Below are 23,904 nucleotides of genomic sequence, written 5' to 3'. Positions count from 1 at the left end.
ACTTAACTGGACAATGGGACTTGGTTTAATAGGGGGAGGGAGAAACTATACTTTAATGATGTGGGTTTGCACGAGAATTAGTTAGATCTGGTTTTGCCCTCATCTGTGCAATAAAGTTTTGCATTAAGAGTTTGGATAGTCTCAGCCGTGCTTGCTTTGGTTGGGTTCGTCAGTCAAAACATTGACAATGTTCTTCCGAAAGGCTAAGCCAGGAGTCAGCACTGAGAATTGAAGAAAGCCAAGGAGAGAACAGAAGCGTGCCAGATCCAGAAGCACCTCATTGTTCATAGAAAGCCCAAGCTCACAAAAAGCCCCGCGATCACCTTAAAGGGAGACTCCTCCGAACCGCCTGGAGAAGGGTCAGAATGAGTCAACCTGGAGAACCACTCCAAACTGGGTAGAAGTTTCACCTTTGAGGAACCTCTACCCGGGCCTCGTGTCCTCCGGATCCATCCTAGAGGTTGTTCCCTGCTTGTCTACCTTTCGCAGAGGAGAAACGAGAGCGGTTTCTCTGTGAGGTAGACCAATTGTAGAACTTGGAAATCTGGAAACGAGCCTCCCCTTGGCGTCCAGTGTGGGTGATTGGCTTTGGCCTCTTCCCACTCTCCCAAGCTTGACTTTTGTGACGGGGAGAGACGAACATCGGGGAGGAGAACGAGAGCCAACAGCATCGCTGGGCATCCCTTCTCTTAATTCAACATGGCTCCAAGCAAGCTGGAGAAGACAGACGTGTAGCTTTTGGCGGCCAGCTGCTCAGTAAACTTCTCCTGTCTCGCTGGAAAGGAGAAACAGCTGCCGGAGTTGAAAGCAGCTGCGGTCAGCAATAAAGTGGCCCCTGGTCAGCTCCGTTCTCACCAGTAGGTGGTATTGTGGTCAGCCTTGATTGGGGAGGAGGCATTCCACCAGGGCAAGGCACAAAGAAGGCACTGTTGTCAGGCTTCCTCTCTGTCCAGAAAGTAAGGAAAGTCGCGGAAGGAGAACAAACCATGCCATAGACCGTCATTACCACCCGATCTTCTTGTGTGGTCACTCTTGGAAACAATTAACGCTCTTTCTGTGATGACGACGGCCGCCAAGGAAAGGAATTGGACTTGGATCCATGAGGGGTGAAAGGCCTCCTATGAATTCTGTGTGTGGCAGATAGGATTGGTCCCAATAAAGGAGAAGATTTGCAGCTCAGGGATTGAAACGAGGAGTCCCGGGTGACCTCTGAGCTGAGTGGTTTTCTGGCAGACGTTTCCTGACCCAACTAGGTAATAACATCAGTGCTAGAAAGGAGTGAGGTTTGCAGAGAGGAGGAGGAGGAGGAGGAGGAGGAGGAGGAGGAGGAGGAGGAGGAGGAGAATTGTGGGGTCCTTGGTGCTCTCTGAGCTTGGTTGTTTTCTTGCAGATGTTTTGTGACCCAACTAAGTTACATCATCAGTGCTACAAGGGAGTGGGGTCTGCTCTCTGTTTAAGTGGCTTGCCACGTAAGTGTTAGTGGGAGTGTTTGGGGTTGATTCCGTTGATTAGGCTTCTGTTTACAATTGGACCGTTCGTCTGAGTGGGTAGTTCCTTGATTGAGGTAAACAGAGAACGAACCCCACTTCCTTCCAGCACTGACGATGTTACCTCGTTGAGTCATGAAACGTCTGCAAGGAAAAAAATCAAGCTGAGAGAGCACCAAGGACCTCAAAGTCCTCCTCTTCATCCACTTCCTCCTCCTCCTCTTCCTCACATACACTACTCCCTTCTAGCACTGATGATGTTACCTAGTTGGGTAAAGAAACGTCTGCAAGAAAACCACCAAACACAGAGAGAATCAAGGACCTCTCAGATATGATAGGTCTTGATCCCTCCATCTAGCCTTCTCTAGCATGTTGTGACTTAGAGATGACCAGATTTCAGGAAGTTGAGCTAAAATTGTGTGGACATGCTGTTGTTTTCCTTGAAAAAATACCCCACAAGTCTTCTTCTTCTCCTTCTCCTTCTCCTTCTTCTTCTCCTCTTCCTCCTCCTCCTCCTCCTTCTACTTCTTCTACTTCTCCTCCTCCTCCTCCTCTTCCTCTTCTCTCTTCCAAATTGCTTTTTTGCGGGGGTATATTCTTCTACCAGAGAAAGATTTGAGGATATTGGTCTTTACAAATGCTTACTGAGCTGTCTTAGTCAAATTTGACAAGAGGGGACATTTTATTGGTTCAGAGATTCCATTATCTAGAAGACAGACTCACAGGGTTGGAAGGGACCTCTGAGATCTTCTAGTCCAACCCCCTGCTCAAGGCAGGAGGTGCTGCAGCAGTGTTTCTCAACTTCAGTCCCTTGAAGATGCCTGGACTTCAACTCCCAGAATTCCCAAACCAGCGGCTGAGAAATACTGCACTGTAGCATTGCAGACAAATGTCTGTCCAATCTCTTCTTAAATACTTCCAGTGTTGGAGCACCCACAACTTCTGGAGGCAAGTTGTTCCACTGAAGACGTTGCACTTCTCATCCAAGGAGCTTCTTCAGTTCTGACATCTGTCTCCTTGCTGTCTCCTTCTTGCTCACACAGCAAATACTCTCTCAGTTTCCAAACAGCCCTCAACTCTCTCACACACTAACAGGACGCTAGCCAGAGGAATACTGATGGATGCTGGGAGGCAGAGGCAGAATTTTTTTTACCCTTATTTTCCTCGCCCCAAACTAAGCCCGATCACATAGTTTCGTAGCGAAGCATGGGTATCCGGCTAATACAGAATAACAGTGGTGGGGCCTTGGAGGTCTTCTAGTCCAACCCCCTGCTTAGGCAGGAAACCCTATACCATTTCAGACAAATGGCTGCCCAATCTCTTCTTAAAAACCTCCAGGGATGGAGCATTCATAACTTCTGGAGGCAATTTATTCCACTGATTAATTGTTCTGACTGTCAGAATAGAATAGAATTAGAATAGAAAATAGAATAGAATAGAATAGAAAATGGAATAGAAAATAGAATAGAATAGAATAGAAAATAGAATAGAATAGAATAGGAATACCTTTATTGTCATTGCATTCCGTGAATTCCGTCAGAAAATTTCTCCTTAGTTCTAAGTTGCTTCTGTCCTTGATGAGTTTCCATCCGTCGCTTCTTGTCCTGCCTTCAGGTGCTTTGGAGAATAGCTTGACTCCCTCTTCTTTGGGGCAGCCCCTCAGAGACTGGAACTGTACTATCATGTCCCGCTTAGTCCTTCTTTTCATGAAATTAGACATACCCGATTCCTGCAACCTTTCTTCACATGTTTTAGCCTCCAGTCCCCTAATCCTCTTTGAACTATATTTCACTGGCTTCCTCTTAGCCACTGGGATGATTTTCCAGAACATCTGAATGATGTTCAGATGTCCAGAACATCTGAATGATGAGACTGTAAAATGTGAGGTTCCTTGGGTCAACAAACCAGTTATGGACTCGCGCAGGGGTGGGATTCAAATTTTTTAACAACCGGTTCTATGGGTGTCGCTTAGTTGGTGGGCGTGGCTTGGTGGTCATGTGACTGGGTGGACATGGCTTGGTGGTCATGTTATTGGCTGGGCGTGGCCAACTCAATATCACTCACATTGAGGCACGCATGTCCTTGCCTGGCCTCTCATGACTGTGGGGATGCTCCAACAGTCTTAAGTGTGAAAAACAGTCATGTCACTTTTTTCAATGCCATTGTAACTTTGAATGGTCACTCCACAGGAGCAAAGTAACAGCAAAGGAGGGGAAAAACCTCCAGAGACATTCCTGAGACAGGAAGTCTAGTCCTGCCAAGAATGTAATAAGGGTTAACAGAGAGGCAGTTTCTGTAAGCAACACCAGAATGTTTCCTTCCTGCCTTCCTTACAGGATTAGGCCAGTAATTTCTTCTAACAACCGGTTCTCCCAACTGCTTAGTATGTTAACAACCTGCTTAGTATGTTAACAACCGGTTCTAATAAATAGGTGGAACTGGTAGAATCCCACCCCTGGTCTTGCTTTAAAGAGCCAGTCTGATGTGGCTCATCTTTTCTGGGTTTTATGCCATAATGTCAAGATGCCTCCTGATGGGGATTTCAGGTAGGATCGGACCACCTCTGAAAGAGGGCAGTAAATGAAGATTTCTTACTGGAAAAAAAAAAAGCTCTTTTTATTACCTCACCCTGGCAGAAAGAAGGGGGACCCAAACAGAAAATCGTCACCAGCAGTGCTGGTAACACATAAAAAGGCTTTTATCTGGCATTAAGAAAAAGGAAGAACAATATTTTTTTATTAAGGCATTTAAGGCCGACAAAAAGATTCATATCTGCCTTTTTTTTTCATGAGCGCACTCCAAAATATTCTATTGGTACCCATTCATATAAGAAAATAGATGGTCCTTCCTTCCTTCCTTCCTTCCTTCCTTCCTTCCTTCCTTCCTTCCTTCCTTCCTTCCTTCCTTCGTGGCCCTTCAATTGTGGCACAGGATGAAGGTCAGCTTTGTATAACGTTAGGAGGCATGAAATTTCCTGTCAGTGAGAACAATCAATCAGTGGAACAGCTTGCTTCCAAGAAGTTGTAGGTACTCCATCACTGGAAGTTGATGAGAAACTGGACAGCCATTGGTTTGCAGCTGCGTACGGTCTCCTGCTCAAGTAGCGGGCTGGACTAGAAGACCTCTAAGGTCCCTTCCAACTGTCTTATTCTGTAGCGTTAAGTCTTCCTCAGCCCCGCGGCCACACAATTGAGCCCAAAATTTCTATTGCTAAGCGAGACATTTCTTAAGTCCGGTTTCACCTCATGTTACAACCTTCTCTTGCCACTGTTGCTAACTGAAGCAACACTTGCACTTGTTCAGTCCGTAACCCGGTTGTTAAGTGAATCTGGCTTTGCCGTTTGACTCTGCTTGTCAGGAAGGTTGCCACAGGGGAATCGTGTGACCGTTATAAAGTTGAGCCCCTTGCCAAATGGCCGAATATTGATCACGTGACCCCAGGGATGCCACAACCATTGTGTGTTTGTGGGGGGGAAAAAATGGCCACATAAGTGTGAAAAATTAAGTCACTTTTTCCAGGGCTGTTGTCGCTTCGAAAAGGGCTACCTTATATTCTGCACCTCTGGCTATCTATCAATCCCTGGTTGCGAGAAAAGTCAACTTCCCTCTCAAAACAGCCGCAAAAATAGACCTGTTGTGTTGTGTCAACGCAGCTGGGTGTGTGTGAAAGCAGAGCTTGGCCGGGCCTGGTCTAGACGCTTCTGGGTGGACGGGGAAGATGAAAGCAGCCTTAAAAATCCCTCCAGGCGTCTGAGGCATCAGGGGATTGGAAGGAAATTTAATGTACAACTCTGGTGGGGGTCCCTTGTTTAGATGGGGAGGAAATTAGTCTTCTCCTGTTTTAAAAAAGAAGACGGTTTTTTTTTTTTAATGGGGGTGCGTGTGGGGGGAAATTACAAATTTTCAATCAAGATAAACTGACCAGGTTCTTCAGATGTCGATTGCTCTGGGCCTTTAAAACATGGTTAACGGGAGACAAAGCTAGGAAGAAACATGGAGAATGTTTAATCTCTCACTTCTGCATCAGAGGAACCTCAGCGTTCAAAAATGGGGTTTCCAAGAGATCTACAGTGTCCCCCTCCCATCGGTGGAATGGTCTGTGTCCTCTCAAAGCATGACCAGGGGTTGGACTAGAAGACCTCCAAGGTCCCTAATGAAGTTGATTTGGAGACCGGAGGCTAAAACCTACGAGGAATGGTTGCGGGAGTTGGGTATGTCCGGTTCAATGGAAAGAAAAGGGGCGCAGTGTTCCGATATTTGAGGGGCTGCCCCCAAGAAGTCAAGTTATTCTCCAAAGCAACAGAAGGACAAGAAGCAACGGGTGGAAACTAATCAAGGAGAGAAGCAACCTGGAACTAAGGAGGAATTTCCTGAAAGTGGGAATAATTAATCAATTGTCAATCAACAATTCATCAGCGGGATAATTTGCCTCCAGAAGTTGTGGATGCTCCATCACTGGAGGTTTTTAAGAAGAGGCTAGACAATCACTTGTCTGAAATGGTACAGGGTCTCCTTCTTGAGCATGGGGTTGGACTAGATGAGCTCCAAGGTCCCTTTCAACTCTTCTCTCCTCTCCTCCCCTCTCCCCCTTTCCTTCCTTGGTGGCTCTTTCTCCAAGCCACTGAAGGCAGGAGAGGAAGCGACGGACGGAAACTAATCACAGAGAGAAACAACCCAGAACTAAGTAGAACTTTCCTGACCAGTGAGAAGAATTAACCGGTGGAACATCCTGCCTCTAGAAGTTGTGGGTGCTCCAACACTGGAGATTGGACAGAGAGAGAGAGATTAAGAAGAGATTGGACAGCCATTTGTCTGTATTGATATAGGGCAGGGGTCCCCAAACTTGGCAACTTTTAAGACTTGGGGACTTCAACTCCCAGAATTCTCCGGGAGTTCAACTCTGGGAAGTTGAAGTCCATAAGTCTCAAAAGTTGCCAAGTTTGGAGATCCCTGGTACAAGGTCTCCTGCATGTCCGGGGGGTTGGACTAGAAGACCTCCGAGGTCCCTCGCCACGCGGTTATTCTGACGGTAAGGTAGGCACGCACGGGGAAGCATCATTAATTTGGCCGCTCGACCCTCCCGAACAAAGGCTCCGTCTGTGGCAGGGTCTCTAAAGTATCACTGAAACTGGGCCGTCCATTGTGTCCAAAATTCCCGTTGGAATAATTGGCCTTTGTTTCAGGCCGAGCGGCAGAACGAACAAGAAACGGGGGGCGCTCACACAGACACACACAGACACACACACAGACACACACAACAACCACCCAATGGCCCATCACCCTTGCCAGGCATTAGCTGGGAGCCATGTCACATGGGTTTTCTTACTCCTGGATTTAAAACCTTTTCCACAAGAGAAGGATTATTTTCTTGGGTATTACTACGGCGGTAACATATTAATCGGGACTCGACGCTGCACCCACCAAACCCACCCAGCCCCCCCTGTGCCCCAAGCCCCCACCCCACAAAGCAACTTTATAATTCACGAGTCTTTTTTTTCCCCCCAAGTTCAAGCAAAGTTGAAAGGTGAAAAGGGCTGGAGGTTTCATAGCCGCCTGTTGAAAGGAAGATAGAAAATTAAGACGACGGGGCTAGGGTGGTCTTCCGAAAAGAAAAAGGGGGAAAAAAAAAAAAAAGATTCTGAAACAAATTTGGTATTTTTCCCCCACCCCCAGCCCCCGGTCCGCTCCTCTCCGGTGGAAAACTCAACTATTTCTTAATTTAAAAGTCTCAAGAGTTGTAAAAGAAGGCGGGGGATATCAAAATGGGCGCAATCCATTCATTGAAAACAAAAAAAATTGAATGTGATTTTTTTCCCCCTCCTCTTGAGGAAAATTTCTCCTCAGGGAAGGTAATGATGATTTTTTTTTAAAAGTTGTCGAATTCTCGCCGGGCCTTTCAAGATGGCATCCCAAGATGGAGCCTGCGGGGTAGTTGCGGCCCGACTCGGGGAGGTTTAGGATCGGGGGAAACTTTTAAAACTGTCAGATGGGAGACCTGACAGGATATTTGTAGCTCGGGAGGGGGCGGGGGTGTCTTTGGTTGAACTGTGAGGGTCTTTGGTGCTCTCTGAGCCTGGTGGGTTTGCTTGTTTCGTGACCCAACTAGGGAACATCATCAGTGCTAGAAGGGAGTGGAGACTGCAGAGAGGAGGAAGACGAGGAGGAAGAGCCCCAGGAGCCGCAACAGCTATGTATGGTTATATCAGTGGTAGTAAGGGAGTAGTGGGAGGGAGGGAGATGAAGGCAGGAAAACAGGGGAAGGGAGAGGGACGAAGGAAGGCAGGAAGGAAGGAAAAAAGGAAGGAGAGGGAATGGGAAGGGAGGAAGGAAGGGAGGAAGAGAGGGAGGGAGGAAGAGAGGGAGGGAGCGGGGACGAAGGAAGGCAGGAAGGAAGGAAAAAGGAAGGAGAGGGAATGGAAAGGGAGGGAGGGAGGGAGGAAGAGAGGGAGGGAGGAAGAGAGGGAGGGAGCGGGGACGAAGGAAGGCAGGAAGGAAGGAAAAAGGAAGGAGAGGGAATGGAAAGGGAGGGAGGGAGGGAGGAAGAGAGGGAGGGAGGAAGAGAGGGAGGGAGCGGGGACGAAGGAAGGCAGGAAGGAAGGAAAAAGGAAGGAGAAGGAATTGGAAGGGAGGGAGGAAGGAGGGAGGAAGAAAGGAGGGAGGGAGGAAGAGAGGGAGGGAGGAAGAGAGGGAGGGAGCGGGACGAAGGAAGGCAGGAAGGAAAGAAAAAGGAAGGAGAAGGAATTGGAAGGGAGGAGGAGGAAGAGAGGGGGGGGAGGAAGAGAGGGAGGGAGCAGGGACGAAGGAAGGCAGGAAGGAAGGAAAAAGGGAAGGAGAAGGAATTGGAAGGGAGGAAGGAAGGGAGGAAGAGAGGGGGAGGAGGGGACGAAGGAAGGCAGGAAGGAAGGAAAAAGGAAGGAGAAGGAATTGGAAGGGAGGGAGGGAGGAAGAGAGGAGGGGGGAGGAAGAGAGGGAGGGAGCGGGGACGAAGGAAGGCAGGAAGGAAAGAAAAAGGAAGGAGAAGGAATTGGAAGGGAGGAGGAGGGAGGAAGAGAGGGGAGGGGGAGGAAGAGAGGGAGGGAGCAGGGACGAAGGAAGGCAGGAAGGAAGGAAAAAGGAAGGAGAAGGAATGGGAAGGGAGGAAGGAAGGGAGGAAGAGAGGGAGGGAGGAAGAGAGGGAGGGAGCGGGGACGAAGGAAGGCAGGAAGGACGGAAAAAGGAAGGAGAAGGAATTGGAAGGGAGGGAGGAAGGGAGGGAGGAAGAAAGGGAGGGAGGGAGGAAGAGAGGGAGGGAGGAAGAGAGGGAGGGAGCGGGACGAAGGAAGGCAGGAAGGAAGGAAAAAGGAAGGAGAAGGAAGGAAGGGAGGGAGGAAGGGAGGGAGGAAGAAAGGAGGGAGGGAGGAAGAGAGGGAGGGAGGAAGAGAGGGAGGGAGCGGGACGAAGGAAGGCAGGAAGGAAGGAAAAAGGAAGGAGAAGGAATTGGAAGGAGGAGGAGGAAGGAAGGGAGGAGAGAGAGAGGGAGGGAGGAAGAGAGGGAGGGAGCGGGGACGAAGGAAGGCAGGAAGGAAGGAAAAAGGAAGGAGAAGGAATGGAAGGGAGGAAGGAAGGGAGGAAGAGAGGGAGGGAGGAAGAGAGGGAGGGAGCGGGGACGAAGGAAGGCAGGAAGGAAGGAAAAAGGAAGGAGAAGGAATTGGAAGGGAGGGAGGAAGGGAGGGAGGAAGAAAGGGAGGGAGGGAGGAAGAGAGGGAGGGAGGAAGAGAGGGAGGGAGCGGGGACGAAGGAAGGCAGGAAGGAAGGAAAAAGGAAGGAGAAGGAATTGGAAGGGAGGGAGGAAGGGAGGGAGGAAGAAAGGGAGGGAGGGAGGAAAGAGAGGGAGGGAGGAAGAGAGGGAGGGAGCGAGGGACGAAGGAAGGCAGGAAGGAAAGAAAAAGGAAGGAGAGGGAATGGAAAGGGAGGGAGGAGGAAGAGAGGGAGGGAGGAAGAGAGGGAGGAGCAGGGACGAAGGAAGGCAGGAAGGAAGGAAAAAGGAAGGAGAGGGAATGGGAAGGGAGGAAGGAAGGGAGGGAGGGTAGAGGAAGGGAGGGGTATGAAGGAAGGAGGGAGGGAGGGAGGGAGGAAGAGAGGGGGGAAGGAGGGAGGAAGGGCAGGGGAAGAGAGGGGTATGAAGGAAGGAAGGAAGGAAGGAAGGAAGGAAGGAAGAAAGGAAAGAAGGAAGGAGGGAAGGAAGATGCTGCATCCTATTTTGCTTTATCATCCTTGGCTTATGACCACAATTGAGCTTGTCATAAATATGAGTCAGTTGCCAAGCGTCTGAATTTCGATCGCAATCATCATGGGGATGCTGGAACAGTCATAAGTATGAAAAATGGTCACAAGTCACTTATTTCAATGCTGTGGTAACTGAAACAGTCACTATACCAATTGTTGTAAGTTAAAGACTATCTGTAGAGTTTTCCTTTCCTTCCTTCCTTCCTTCTTTCCTTCCCAAGAAAGGTCGTAAAATGGGGAAGAATTCCCTTAACAATTTCCTTACTTAACAACAGAAATTTGGGGTGCAATTGTGGGTATAAAAATCAAGGTTTACCTTTATAGGCCGACTTAGAAACTCAGGAATTGTCAGAGTTTATGAAGTGAATTTAAGTAATCCCACTGGCTTTCAACTGCACATGTATTGGCTGCGGGGAAGCTCTACATAATTTTCTGCTTGCAAGAATTTACATCCATTAAATAAATATATATACGTCAACATGAAAACAGAAATTAGCCTGGTTAAGACAACGTGGATTTCAACCACTGAAATCCAAATGTCACCCCTAGCGCTAATCCATGGGGGAAACTGAGGTAAGCCCACTATTTCTCCCCAAGCAAAGCCAAATGGGAGCTGTAACAAAAACAGCCACATTTTTCATCGTAATTACGCTATATAAACCGTGCTGTATTTATTTATCTTTGCTGGCATTCGTTGGGTCCCGATTATCCCCCCAAATTCTTCGAAAGGTTACAGCCAAAGATTATCCTCCTTTCTTTTTCCTATAAGCAGCGAAAAACACATCCGAGATTCAGACTGTAAAAACCTTTTCTGCAAAATGCATTAGTCGTAAAGTTCGGCCGCTATTCCATGGTTACTGTTTTTCTTTTGGAACCTTGTAAAACTTGTTTGAATAAAAGAGGATCTAATCTCTCCGTGGGGATGCCCAAATAATTCCAATGAGATTAGAACTGAATTCGCACTAAATGCATGATTATTGTCCGACCTTGGCAATTTTGAGATCTGTGGACTTCAACTCCACATGCCGGCTGGGGAATTCTGGGAGTCCAAGTCCCATATTAGTCCCCAAGATTGGACACCCTTAACTGATAATATATGCAATGATCGTCACAAATTATTATTAATTATTGTCGCACCACATTTTACAAGTTATTGTTGCACCACATTCAACCGCTCAATAATACAGGGGGTCCTCGACTTACTGCGGTTCATTTAGTGACGATCCAAGGTTATGACGGCACTGAAAAAAGCGACCATTTTTCACACATTGCAGCATCCCTGTAAAATGAAGACCCAGATTGTTGGGATCAAGATGCTGACTCTGTAAACCGCTTAGAGAGGGCTGTAAAAGCACCGTGAAGAGGTGCCCTCCCTCTCTCCCTCCCTTCCTTCCCATGGCGACGCAGTGGTTAAAATGCAGTATTGCAGGCTGACTCTGCCCGCTGCCAGGAGTTCAATCCTGACTGGCTCAAGGTTGGTTCAGCCTCTGATCCTTCCTTGGTGGGTAAAACGAGGACCCGGGTTGTTGGGGCAATATGCTGACTCTGTAAAACTGCTTAGAGAGGGCTGTAAATGCATTATGAAGCGGTATATAGGTCCAGGTGCTATTGCAAGCTAACTCTGCCCACTGCCAACAGTTTGATCCTGACTTTATCAAGGTTGACTCAGCCTTCCGTCCTTCCGAGGTGGGTAAAATGAGGACCCAGATTGTTGGGGGCAAGAGGCCTGACTCTGTAAACCGCTCAGAGAGGGCTGTAAAGCATTGTAAGTCTAAATACTATTGCTATTTTAAATTCACCGGGTCTCCGTATATTCTAAAGCGCTGGTTGTGCCTCAGTGTTCAGTTGAAAGCAATTTGAGGGTAGCTGCTTGCCAGGATTGTGAGTGTGCACATGAGCCACCAGAAGCCACACCAGGAAGCATGTGTAACACTCACTTGTTCACATCACCTATCTCCGGCCTCCAGCCCAAACTCTTTCAAATATAGCCCTTGAGAATCACATCAAGTTCTGTAGGTCTTGTTTGATGATTACACTTATGTAACATCCTTCCTCTAAGGAATTTGGTGAGCCATATATGGTTCTCCTCTATTTTTATTTTTCTCAAGAAGACTGAGGTCTCCGACCTTGGCAACGTTTAAGACTTGTGGACTTCAACTCCCAGAGTTTCTCAGCCAGCTTTGCTGGGAGTTGAAGTCCACAAGTCTTAAAAGTTGTCAAGGTTGGAGATCTCTGGGCTAGAAAGTGAGGAGGGCCGACAGTCCTATGTGTTTAGAGGAGCACTGGACACAGGTCTTCCCAGCTGGGAATAGGCCAACTTGCCAACTCACTGCCGCCAACTCGCCACAGCCAACTCGCTGCGGGACAATTTACCGATTCTCTTTAATGATTGAAAATAAACGAACAGTATTTTAATTTTTGCCATTCGCATTTCGTTCCGTCCCTCCTTTGGCATCCTTTCTTTCTATTCCACCATTTCTTCAGTATTAGTGTAACTCTTCTCCCGTAGTGGGTTGCCCTCAGGGATGGGATTCTACCAGTTTGCACCTATTCGCTAGAACCGGTTGTTAACATTCTAAGGAGTTTGGAGAACTGGTTGTTAGAAGAAATTACTGGCCTAATCCTGTAAGGAAGGCAGGAAGGAAACATTCTGGTGTTGCTTACAGAAACTGCCTCTCTGTTAACCCTTATTACATTCTTCGCAGGATTAGACTTCTTGTCCCAGGAACGTCTCTGGATTTTTTTTTTCCTCCTTTGCTGGTACTTTGCTTGTGTGGAGTGACCATTCAAAGTTACAATGGCACTGAAAAAGTGACTTATGACCGTTTTTCACACTTACGACTGTTGTAGCATCCCCACAGTCGCGAGACTCCAGGTGAGGAGATGTATGCCTCGATTCGAGTGATATAGAGTTGGCCATGCCCAGCCAGTAACATGACCACCAATCCATGTCCACCCAGTCACATGAATGCGAAGCCATGTTCACCCAGTCACATGACCACCAAGTCACACCCACCAACTAAGCCATGCCCACAGAGCAGGTTGTTAAAAAATTTGAATCCCACCCCTGGTTGCCCTGTGGTGAATTGGCCATGGCGAGTTGGCTGTAGCGAGTTAGCCATGGGTGAGTTGGCCATGGCTAATTTTCAAAGAATTTTTAATTCTTCTTTTTAAGAGATTGGAGAACCATCTCTTCTGAAGCGGTGTAGGGTTCTATTCTACTCTATTCTATTCTCAATAAAGATTCTATACTATTCTCAATAAAGATTCAATACTATTCTATTGTTCTATTCTATTCTCAATAAATAACATATAACAGATAAATCAGAGTTGGAAGGGACCTTGTAGGTCATCTAGTCCAACCCCCCCCCACTCAAGTGGGAGACCCTACACCATTTCTGACAAATGGCAGTCCAGTCTCTTCTTGAAGGTCTCAAGTGATGGTGCTTCCACAACTTCCGAGGGCAACTTCTGTTCCACTGGTTGATTGTTCTCACTGTCAGAAAGTTTCTCATTTCCAGGTTAAATCTCTCCTTGTTCAGTTTCCATCCATTATTCCTCGTCTGGCCTTTGGGTGTTTAGAAAATAGCTTGACCCCTTCCTCTTCCCTGTGGCAGCCCCTCAAATATTGGAACACTGCTATCCTGTCTCCCCTGGTCCTTCTCTTCACTCGACTAGCCATGCCCAGTTCCTGCAACTGTTCATCGTATGTTTTAGCCTCCAGTCCCCTCATCATCCTGCTTGCTCTTCTCTGCACTTTTTCTAGAGTCTCAACATCTTTTTTACAATGTGGTGACCAAAACTGGATGCAGTACTCTAGGTGTGGTCTTACTAAGGCTTTATAGAGTGGTATTAGTGCCTCCCTTGATCTCGATTGTATTCCTCTATTAATGCAATTTAGGATTGCGTTAGCTTTTTTGGCTGCTGCTGCACACTGCTGGCTAAAGATTCTATTCTATTCTCAATAAATATTCTATTCTGTTCTCTTCTGTTCTCAATAAAGTTTCTATTCTATTCTATTCTATTCTATTCTATTCCAAAGAGTCTATTTTATTCTACTCTACTCATTGTCAAAGACCCCTTCCCAGTTTGGGATGCGATTAAAAAAGCGAAGGGATCCAAGCTAGAACTAAAGAGAAATTTCCTGACAGTAAGAAAAATTAACCAGTGGAACAGCTTGCCACTGGAAGCTGTGGGTGTTCCATCACTGGAGGTCTTCTAGAAGAGACTGGACCACCGTTTGTCTGAAATGGCACAGGGTCTCCTGCCTGAGCAGGAGGTTGGACTAGATGACCTCCAACTCTTTTATTCTGTTAATCCCATTGGGGGTGAGAAGGTTTTTCAGAATTTGGGGGCGGGGGTACTTCAACCCTATAAATCAATGAATGAGTAAGCGAATGATTGAAGAAAGGGTGCATTCCAGAGCTCCACACCCAGTTTTACCAGGACTTCACCTTTTCGGTATAAGAAGTCAACACCGCTTCCCAGAGGACACCAACTGTACATGACCCACATTACACGAAAGGTGAGATGTCAAAACTTAAGCTCCAAATTTATGACACCCTGCAATTTATACAGTCACGGCTTTTATTTTTTTTAAAAAAACCCATCTTCGGAGATTAATGGGCCCCATGTAAAACAATGCTATTTTAAGGGCATATTTCAAATGGGACAGGACAGCTCTGTCTTCCCTTGTTTTAAATTATACGTTGTTGGCCTTGCAGGGTTGCATAATTTTGGAGTGTCACGGCTTTGTCAAAGAGGCAGGCGATGACATGTAAGGCTGGAATAAAACAGGAGGCGATCGCAATCTGCTTTAAACAACAACAAAAAAATGTTAATAATTATTAAAAATTCTTGCTTTTGGGTTCAGTTTGGGGTGCTTATCCGACAGGGCTTTGTGCCTTATTTTCCTGTCTTTTTAATTAGATAATTTATGGGGCTGTTGCTGAGGCTATGCTTTGAGCAGGGGGGGAAAAACCCCCACATGTTGGCACCCTCCTCTCTTTTACGGGCAAATTCCGTGTCTAACCCAAATTAGAACAGTATCTCCTTGTCAAAGGTTAAAAGTGTACTTTTTCAGTCTTGATATTAAGCCCTGGAAAAACGCCGATTGAAGACGTTTTGGTGGCTCAGAAGAAGGCCAAGAATTGGCTTCTTCCAGCCTGTTTGACGCACAAAAAGGGAGCGAGAAGGCAGAAACTTCCTTTATACCTGAAGTCAGCCAACTAGTTCAGGGGAGCAAAGACCAGGCTGGGGGACAGTGTCCTCCAGTGACTTTTGGGCCAAATCTACAGATTAAAACAGGTCTTGTGAGGACATACAGAAAATAGGATCAACCCAACACTAATTGTGGGGTCCTTAGTGGTCTCCGAGCTTGGGTTTGTTTTTTTGTTTTTTTACGAATATTAAACTTTATTAAAGATTAAAAAGAAAAATACGTAAAGTGTCAAAAACAACATTTCATTACAAATGAAACCAATATATAAATACAAATAATTGGTATAAAACATATATATCTTACCAGCTAAGACGGGGTAGTCATTTATTGAAAATAATTTTACTAATACTCGCTTTCTATTTTTGGTATGTGTTCTTAGTTTCATGTTTCAAATACTTTTTCTTTTAATTTCCTGGTTTTTCTTCTTCATCCAATGATACCATTTTTCCCAAGCTGTAATGTACTTCGAGTCTACCTCATCCCTAAGTTTTTGTGTGAGTACGTCCATTTCTGCGCAGTCGAGAACTTTCTGTATTATGAAATTATTTGTTGGCATTTGATCACCCTTCCAACATTGTGCCAACGCAGTTCTTGAAGCTGTGATTATATGGAGAATTAAGTATTTTATTTCTTTTGGATAGTCCCCTTTTAACATTCCCAACAAAAATATTTCAGCCTTAAATTCCAATTGTATGTCTGTAATTTCTTTTTTTTTTTGTACCTTCATTCATGCTTGGTGGCTTTGCCCCAAAAGCAAAAAGTATTGGAAAAAAAATTAGAATGTGGATAAAAGAAATTATTGAAGACATTTCATGACCCAACTAGCGAACATCATCAGTGCTAGAAGGCAGTAGGGTATGCAGGGAGGAGGGAGGAGGAAGAGGACGACTGTGGGAGCTTTTGTGCTTTCTGAGCATGGTTGTTTTTTTTGCAGACCTTTCATTTCCCAACTAGGTAACATAATCAGTGCTAAGGAGTGGGGTTTAAAGGGAGGAGGAGGAGAGGAATGACTACTGTGAGCTCCTCGGTGCTCTCTGAGTTTGGTTACTTTCTTTCAGACATTTCATTACCCTTCTACGTAACATCATCCGTAGCCACATCATGCAGGTGATCTTTGGAGCTAGGGGTTTGCCTGAACCGGCCCGAACCGGGAAAATCCCACCTGTGATATTAGCGTTAACTCTTGTCCCGCAGCGAGTCGTCCTGCAGTGAGCTGGCCGTGGCGAATTCTCCCAGACCCCTTCAACTCGGTGGGAACGTCAAGAGTCACGTGGAGAAGGAATGGGGAAAGACGCTCGACTTCTGCGTTTATGATTGAAAGGAAATTGTTAAGCCCGTAATAAGATGCTCTTTAAACCTTTCAGCGTTTCCAAAGCTGGCAACCTTAAAGATAAGACGAAAACAGCGGCCTCTGAAGCAGAGCATCAGATCACGCTTGGAGAAAGCCGAAGGTTCCTTCTTTTTAAAAGATGAAATGAGGAACTGAAAATAAACTGATTATCCGTGCATCAAAGGGACCAGTTGCTAAGCGTTTCTGGATTGGAAGGATAAGATATCCGCTCTTCGCTTATTACAGCTTTCTTGATCCAGGGAGATTTAAGCAACTGGTCCCAATTAGATGTTTTTAAGCTAGACAAACGGCCGTCCATAAAGGCATATTTATAGAACAACTTAAAAAACTGTGGAGATTAAAACGACAAGGAGGGCTGGGTCACTCCCTCCCTCTTACCCCAAGTCATTTACTGACCATTAACTCCAGAGAGGGATCTTAAGCACCAATCTAGTGTAGGGAAATTAAATCATTTAACTCGAGTTAAATCAGGATGATAAATAGCGGCGCATAAGTGGAAGGGACAACAGAAAGGTTTAAGGATTGCGTTTATAAGCCTGGAAGATTTGGGAACTGGGGAGGGGGCTGTTCTTCCAACCAGGTCATCTTATTCCGGAAGAGGAGGGGGAACATACCAAGAAGATGATATAGGCAGTCCTACACTTACGACCACAATTGAGCCCCCCGCAAAATTGTCGCTGAGCGAGACAGCTGTTAAAGTGAGTTTTGCCCCGTTTCTTGCCACGGTTGATAAGTGAGTCACCGCCGTTGTTAAGTAAATCCAGTTTCTCCTTTGTCTTTGCTTGTCAGGAGGTCACAAAAGGGGATGACCTGATCCCGGTATCGACCCCTGAAGCTGATCTTGATCGCTTCAGTGTTGCCAGACTGGGGCTGAGGGAATAGGGAATAGGGAAAATAGAGATAGCTGGGATTTTGTAGTCAAAACAAAATACTTCCTCTTGGGAACCAAGGACATTCTCCCACTGGGTCGCAGGAAGGTGGAGTGATGTCACCAGGCAACCAAACCATGCTGTGATTGGACCATGTGATTGTTTTGAGAAAGTGACAAGCGTTTACTTTCAATTGGGTGAAAACCGCAGGAGTCTCCAGAGTTGGTTGTCACCAGATCTGTGCCAAGTGTTGTGGTTCGCCGACAGATGGTGCAGACGGCAGCGGAATCGGACAGTGAGGAAGAAAGGGGACCAGTCAGGGAGTCTAGAGAGGACTCGGACGAGGGTCCTGCATCCGATGCAGAGATGGGGCCAGGATCATCTGGGAGTGGGGTGCTGACTCCGAACCCTTCGGAGTCTGGCAGCAGCGAGGCAGAGGATCCAGGGGAGCCTGTTCCCAGTGCACAGAGCTGCTAGAAGACAAGAGCAGCTGAAGCAGATGGGGCGACTCTGGAGTAAGGCTGGGAGGTGATTGCCTCTCCCATAAGGGATAAAACTCAGACCTCAATGACGAAACCTTTGCAGGAAGCAAAGTAGTTCAACAGTTTCCGAGTCCTTCTTGAAGCTCTGTGAACTCTGGTTGTTGTTTTTCTGGGACTTTGGTTGGTTTATGTTATAATTAATTGGACTTCTGTTTTTTGGCAGCAATCGACAGCACTGAAAGGCGTGCTCTTATTCGGGGGAACTGTTTATAATTAGTTCTGGCTGGGAATGCAAGTAGCTCCCAGAGTTGCATTGAAATAGGTTTCACTTTTAAAATAAGTTTGTGTTTCATTAAGTCTGATGAAGCCTGGGTGAGAACACCAATATGATATATCCAATAAAGCTGTTCTTTGAGGAAATCTACCTGCCTCGGGGTTTTGCTTTCTATGGGTCTATTACTTGGAACCCTGATACCCTGGGCACTGCAACCGTCATAAATGTGAGTCGGTTGCCAAGGGCCTGGATTTTGGTTGTGGGACCATGGGATTGCTGCAACGGTCATCACAGTGAAAAAATGGCCATGAGCTATTTTTTGCAGTGCCATTGTAACTTCGGTCACTGAACAAACTATTTTGTTAAGTCGACGACTGCCTGTATTTCTTTGTGTATTGATATTTCAAATTGAAATAACCTATTTGCCGCTTTTCCAGCCTTTGAGGCTGCCAACGGCCACCAGTATATTGACTCAGCAACCAGTAAAGTCATACACAAAAAAGAAGCAGCCGTCAGAACGAACAAACAAACAAACAAACAAAAACTAGTCACTGACCATCAAGGCCAAAAGGAAAAAAAAATGCCTTCTGCATCCTCCAACTGAGATGGGACAACCCTGAAGAGTTCAGTTCATTCCTTCCCTTGAGGGAAGAGTCTGTGTCTCCTTTGGTCAACTGGCCTCCTCCTGCCACGGTTGGTCGGAAGTCCACCTTGACAGTGGCCAACCCAAGGGGTTTTGGAATGAGGGTAGTTGGAAGAAGGGATCTCTGAAGGTAAGAAGAAATGGAAGGAAAGTCCTAGTCTAGTGGGGCTTAAGGAGTAGAGAAGAAAGAGAAAGAGGAGGGGAGAAGGACGATGAGGTTTTTGATGCTGTCTGAGAATTCACTGTTTTCTTGCAGATGTTTCCTTGCCCGACTGGGCAACACGATGAGTGCTACAACGAAGTGGGGTTTGTGGGGGAGAGAGGAGGAGGAGGAGGAGGAGGAGGAGGAGGAGGAGGAGGAGGAGGAGGAGGAGGAGGAGGAGGAGAAGATTTAACCTGGAAATAAGGAGAAACTTTCTGACAGAGAGAACAATCAACCCATGGAACAGAAGTTGCCCTCGGAAGTTGTGGGAGCGCCATCACTTGAGACCTTCAAGAAGAGACTGGACTGCCATTTGTGAAAAATGGTGTTGGGTCTCCCGCTTGGACAGGAGGTTGGACTAGATGACCTACAAAGTCCCTTCCAAATCTGATTATTTGTTATCTGAGGAGGTGGAGGAGGAGTAGGGGGACTGTGAGGTTCTTGGTGCTCCTTGAAATTTCACTGTTTTCTTGCAGACGTTTCATTACCCAACTAGGTAACGTCATCAGTGCTACAAGGAAGTGTGTGAGGCTGATACGGGGAGGAGGAGGAGGAGGAGGAGGAGGAGGAGGGTGAGTTCTTGGTGCTCCTTGAAATTTCACTGTTTTCTTGCAGACGTTTCATTACCCAACTAGGTAACGTCATCAGTGCTACAAGGAAGTGAGGTTGATAGGGAGGAGGAGGAGGAGGAGGGTGAGTTCTTGGTGCTCCTTGAAATTTCACTGTTTTCTTGCAGACGTTTCATTACCCAACTAGGTAACGTCATCAGTGCTACAAGGAAGTGAGGTTGATAGGGAGGAGGAGGAGGAGGAGGTTCTTGGTGCTCTCTGAGATTTCATTGTTTACTTGCAGACATCTCATTACGCAACTAGGTAACGCCATCAGTGCTACAAGGGAGGGAGGTTTGCAGGGAGGAGGAAGAGGAGGATTTGTGTGAGGTTCTTGGTCCCCTCTGAGATTTCTTTGCTGTATTGCAGACATTTCAGGACCCAACTGGGTAGCATCATCGAGACCAGCAGGGAGTAAGGTTTGCAGAGTAGAGAAGGAGAAGGAGGACTCTGGGATTCCCGCTGCTCTCTGATATGCCCCTATTTCCTTGCAGACGTTTCATTACCTGATTAGGTAACGCCATCAGTATGAAGTCCATGGTTTTAATGGGAGGTGATGCCCCTCAGTGGATGGCCAATTGGGATTTGAACAACCCCCGGAAATCCCCAGACAGGATGTTCTCAGTAGCCAAAGGTAGGCCCGCGGGCCCCGCTACTACTACTACAGCCTCCAAAGCCCGCCTCCCTCTCAACAAACGCCTCGTTCAGACGACTGCTCATCCTTACGGACCGAAGGGCAGGTTAGGAAGCACCACAGGGGGGGCTCCACAAGCTGCTGCACCCCCAACACGAACATAAAAGGCAACGACAAAACGGCAAGAGGTTAGGTTAGACCTGAGCTGGTCCTGCCATCCAGGAACACAAAAGAGCTTGTCAAGTTTGTCACCAGCAATACAGGGAGGAGGAGGAGGAGGAGGGTTAAAAATTATTACATTTCGTAAATAGCCTCGACTGTCAAAGTCGGAGGCTGCCAAAAACCTCCAAGATGGGGAGAAGAGAAGCCAAATGAAAAGTGGATGACCCTCCCCCCCCTCCAGATTCCCAGAACACAAGGAGGGCCATCTGCAAGGCCCGGGGGGTGGGGAAATGGGGGGTGTAGGGGGGTAGGTGAGGGGGGGGGCGGGTCATCTGTGCAGCAATGATTACTTGCATCCTCATTAATGTATGATGAGATTTGAGAGAAGGGGAGGCCAGGGGTGTGACTGACGGAGACACATCCGGCAGCAGCTTTAATAGAATTTGTCTGAAAAAATACACACACACACACACACACACACACACACAAAAGGAACATGAAGGAGAGGAAAAAAAGGGAGGGAGGGAGGGAGGGGAGGAGGAACAGTTCTGCAATCTCGGTGCGTTGTGTGAAAACAAAACAATGATTCTCTTGTTCTTGAAAAGAAGGACCAGGGGATGACATGACAGCAGTGGTTCCAATATCTGAGGGGCTGCCCCAAAGAAGAGGCAGTCAAGCTATTCTCCAAAGCACCTGAAGGCCGGGAAAGAAACAACGGGTGGAAACTAATCAAGGAGAGAAGCAAGCTAGATAAAAGGAGAAATTTCCCGACGGTGAGAACAGTTAGTCAGTGGCTCCAGAAGTTGTAAATGCTCCAACACTGGAGGTTTTAAATAAGAGATCGGACAACCGTCTGTGCAGAATGATGTAGGGCCATGATGGCGAAACTATGGCACGCGTGTCACAGGTCGCACGCAGAGCCATTTGTGCTGGCACGCAAGCCGCAGGCCAAGTTACCTCGCTGCGCATGCTTATGCCTCACAGCTGATTTTCGGCCCGTTTGAGGCCTTTTTCGGCCTCTCAGAGGCTTGAGGGCAGCTTCTGCAACCTTTGCAGGCCGAAAAATAGGCCCATTTCGTCACTTCCTGTATTTCCGGAAATACCGGAAGTGACAAAACGGGGCCATTTTTTGGCCTGCAAAAGCTGCAGAAGCTGCCCTCAAAAAAGGCTTCCAGGACGGGCGCAAAACTAGGGGCTGGGAGTGCATTGCAGGTAACGTGGGAAAAAAAGACGACTTGCACGTTGCCCATGCCACATGAGCGGGGGCATGGGGAGTGCACATTGCCTTCTGGGTGCTGGAAGTTGGAAGTCATTGGTTGGTCAGTCATCCCAACTGGTTTTTTTTGCCCACCTGTAGTCATTTAGTTTTTCTGTTTAGCTGAAGGGATAGTTTTGAAACAATGACTCAATGGGTCACAGGGGATCTAGTTATTTATCCTAATCAGAATAACAGAATAAAAGAATTGGAAGGGGCCTCGGAGGTCTTCTAGTCCAACCCACTGCTCAAGCAGGAAACTCTATAGCGTTGCAGACAAATGGCGGTGCAATATCTTCCTGAAAACCTTCGGTGATGGAACAGCCATAATTTCTGGAGGCAAGTTGTTCCACTGGTTAATTATCCCGACTATCAGCAAATTTTTTTCTTGCTTCTGGGTTGTTTCTCTTCTTAATCAGTTTCCATCGGTTTCTTCTTCTCTTGCCTTCAAAGTGGGCCAGTGTGCTCGCAGTTAAAAAGATGACAATAATGTGATCTTATCTCTTCTATTCAGGTGCTTTGGAGCAGGGTCTCCAACCTTGGCACTTTAAGCCTGGAGGACTTCAACTCCCAGAATTCCCCAGCCAGCTGGCTGGAGAATTCCGGGAGTGAAGTCCTCCAGTGTAAAGTTGCCAAGGTTGAAGACCCTGCTTTGGAGAATTCTTCCTTGGGTTAGCCCCTTAGATATTGGAACACCGTTGTCATGTCAGTCCTTCTTTTATTAAACTAAAATATGCTCAATTCCCAGAACCATTCTTTATCAGGTTTGGCCTCCAGTCCTCTGATCCCTACACTCACAGTCATTCATTCATTCATTTATTTAGTTAGTTTTATTTGTCAATTGCTTATAAGATAATAAGTAAAACATAGCTATGAATACATGGATACATATAAGAAAAATATATATATATATAAAAGAAACAATAGGACAGGGACGGTAGGGACGTTGGCGCACTTTTGCACGCCCCCTAGTCATGCCCCCTTGTCATGCCCTAGTCACTTCCCATCTTGACTACTGCAACGTGCTCTACATGGGGCTGCCCTTGAAGAGCATCCAGAAGCTCCCGTTGGTACAAAATGCAGGGGGACGGAGGGTTTTGTGCAGACCCCAGTGTGCACATGTTATCACTTCTCCTGAGGAGCTGCATTGGTTGCCGATTTGCTTCCGGGTGCAATTCAAGGTGCTGGTTGTCACCTTTAAAGCCCTTCACAGCTGGGGACCAGGTTATCTGAGAGAACGTCTCTTGGCGGTCAAATCTACCCAACCCATCAGAGCAAGGAGGCAGGGAATGCAGTGGGTCCCATCCCCGAGGGAGATACACCTGATGGGACCCAGAAGAAGGGCCTTGTCCGTGGTGGCTCCCTCTCTCGGGAAAATCATTCCTCCAGAGGTTAGAATGGCCCCGACTCTAATACTCTTCCGGAAGATGCTGAAGATCTGGTTCTGTCAGATGGAGCCCATCAAATGGCTCGTGTGAGGTGCTGTCACCAGGGTGGGGGTAGGGGTGATTTTATTATATGACTCTTCTTTTATTAGTTTCATTGTTTTTATATGAGGATTTTTATTCTGTCAGCCGCCTTGAGTCGCCAAGTGCAAATAGGCGGCAATACAACTTCCATAAATGAATGAATGAACGAATGAATAAATAAATAAAAATCATCTTTGTTGCTCTTCTCTGCATTCTTTCTAAAGTTAACCAAAGCATTATAAAGTAATTACTAACACTTTGCGTGTTTGCTCATCCTCTGCTTGCAAGGGACAGAACACTGCCAGTTTCTGCATTTTTCTCCCAGTGCATCCAGTTGGAGTTTCCTGGCGTTCCCTTCGCCAACGATTTTTGAGTTCCTGCTTGTCTTTTTTCTTTTAATTGCGCAACACTTCACGGGTGTTTTTGAGGCATGGCAGCATGTTTGCTGCCCAGGGGGATCGCAGTGGCGCCTACAGCCCGGGCCTCTGTTGTTTGCTGTTGCAGCCGTCTCTATCGGCAGCCTCTGCATGAGCCAATGAGGCCAGAACCACCTTCTTGTACCCAAGTGGGGTTAGTCCTCTCTTCCCTTCTCTCCATCCCCCTCCGCCAACCTTTTCACAGCGGCTCTCTTAGGAGACGCCGAGTCTGCCCATTAAAACCCTGTTAAAACACTTCGGATGTTGTCAAGCAGTGGAAAAGCCGAAAGAGCCAAAGCGTTGGTGAGATGCTCTCCGCCTGAAGTGGCTGAACTGTCAATATTCCGAGCACAGCTGTTCAAGATGAGCAACAACCTAATTCCTGCATCAAAATTTCATAACCTTCTCGAGCTGTGAAGAAACCAGAGATGTGGGCAAATTCCACACCAGCTGTCACATCAAGGTCCGGAGGAAACGTTCTCTCGGCCTGGCTTTTGTTTAGGGGGAAAACCAACAGGCTTCCCCAGTGCTGAGCGATGATGGGAGAGCAGCGACGAGGAGCTTTC

General features: G+C 47.0%; 1 protein-coding gene and 1 long non-coding RNA gene across 4 annotated transcripts in view; one reads left to right on the top strand and one right to left on the bottom strand.

Annotated features, from left to right (window-relative positions):
• The window catches only part of LOC148127496 (uncharacterized), a 37,413-nt gene extending 19,344 nt beyond the window's left edge, over positions 1–18,069 (top strand). Inside the window, exon 3 of the long non-coding RNA XR_015741872.1 lies at positions 16,032–18,069. This is a non-coding gene — a long non-coding RNA (uncharacterized LOC148127496). The remainder of the gene's footprint in view (positions 1–16,031) is intronic.
• The window catches only part of BCAS3 (BCAS3 microtubule associated cell migration factor), a 604,042-nt gene that overhangs the window by 132,907 nt on the left and 447,231 nt on the right, over positions 1–23,904 (bottom strand). The window lies entirely within an intron of this gene.

This window comes from Pseudonaja textilis, chromosome 1 (assembly GCF_049901715.1).
Source record: "Pseudonaja textilis isolate UNSWEBS1 chromosome 1, rPseTex1.2, whole genome shotgun sequence".
Taxonomy (NCBI): domain Eukaryota; kingdom Metazoa; phylum Chordata; class Lepidosauria; order Squamata; family Elapidae; genus Pseudonaja; species Pseudonaja textilis.
This window is presented reverse-complemented; position numbering and strand designations above follow the sequence as displayed.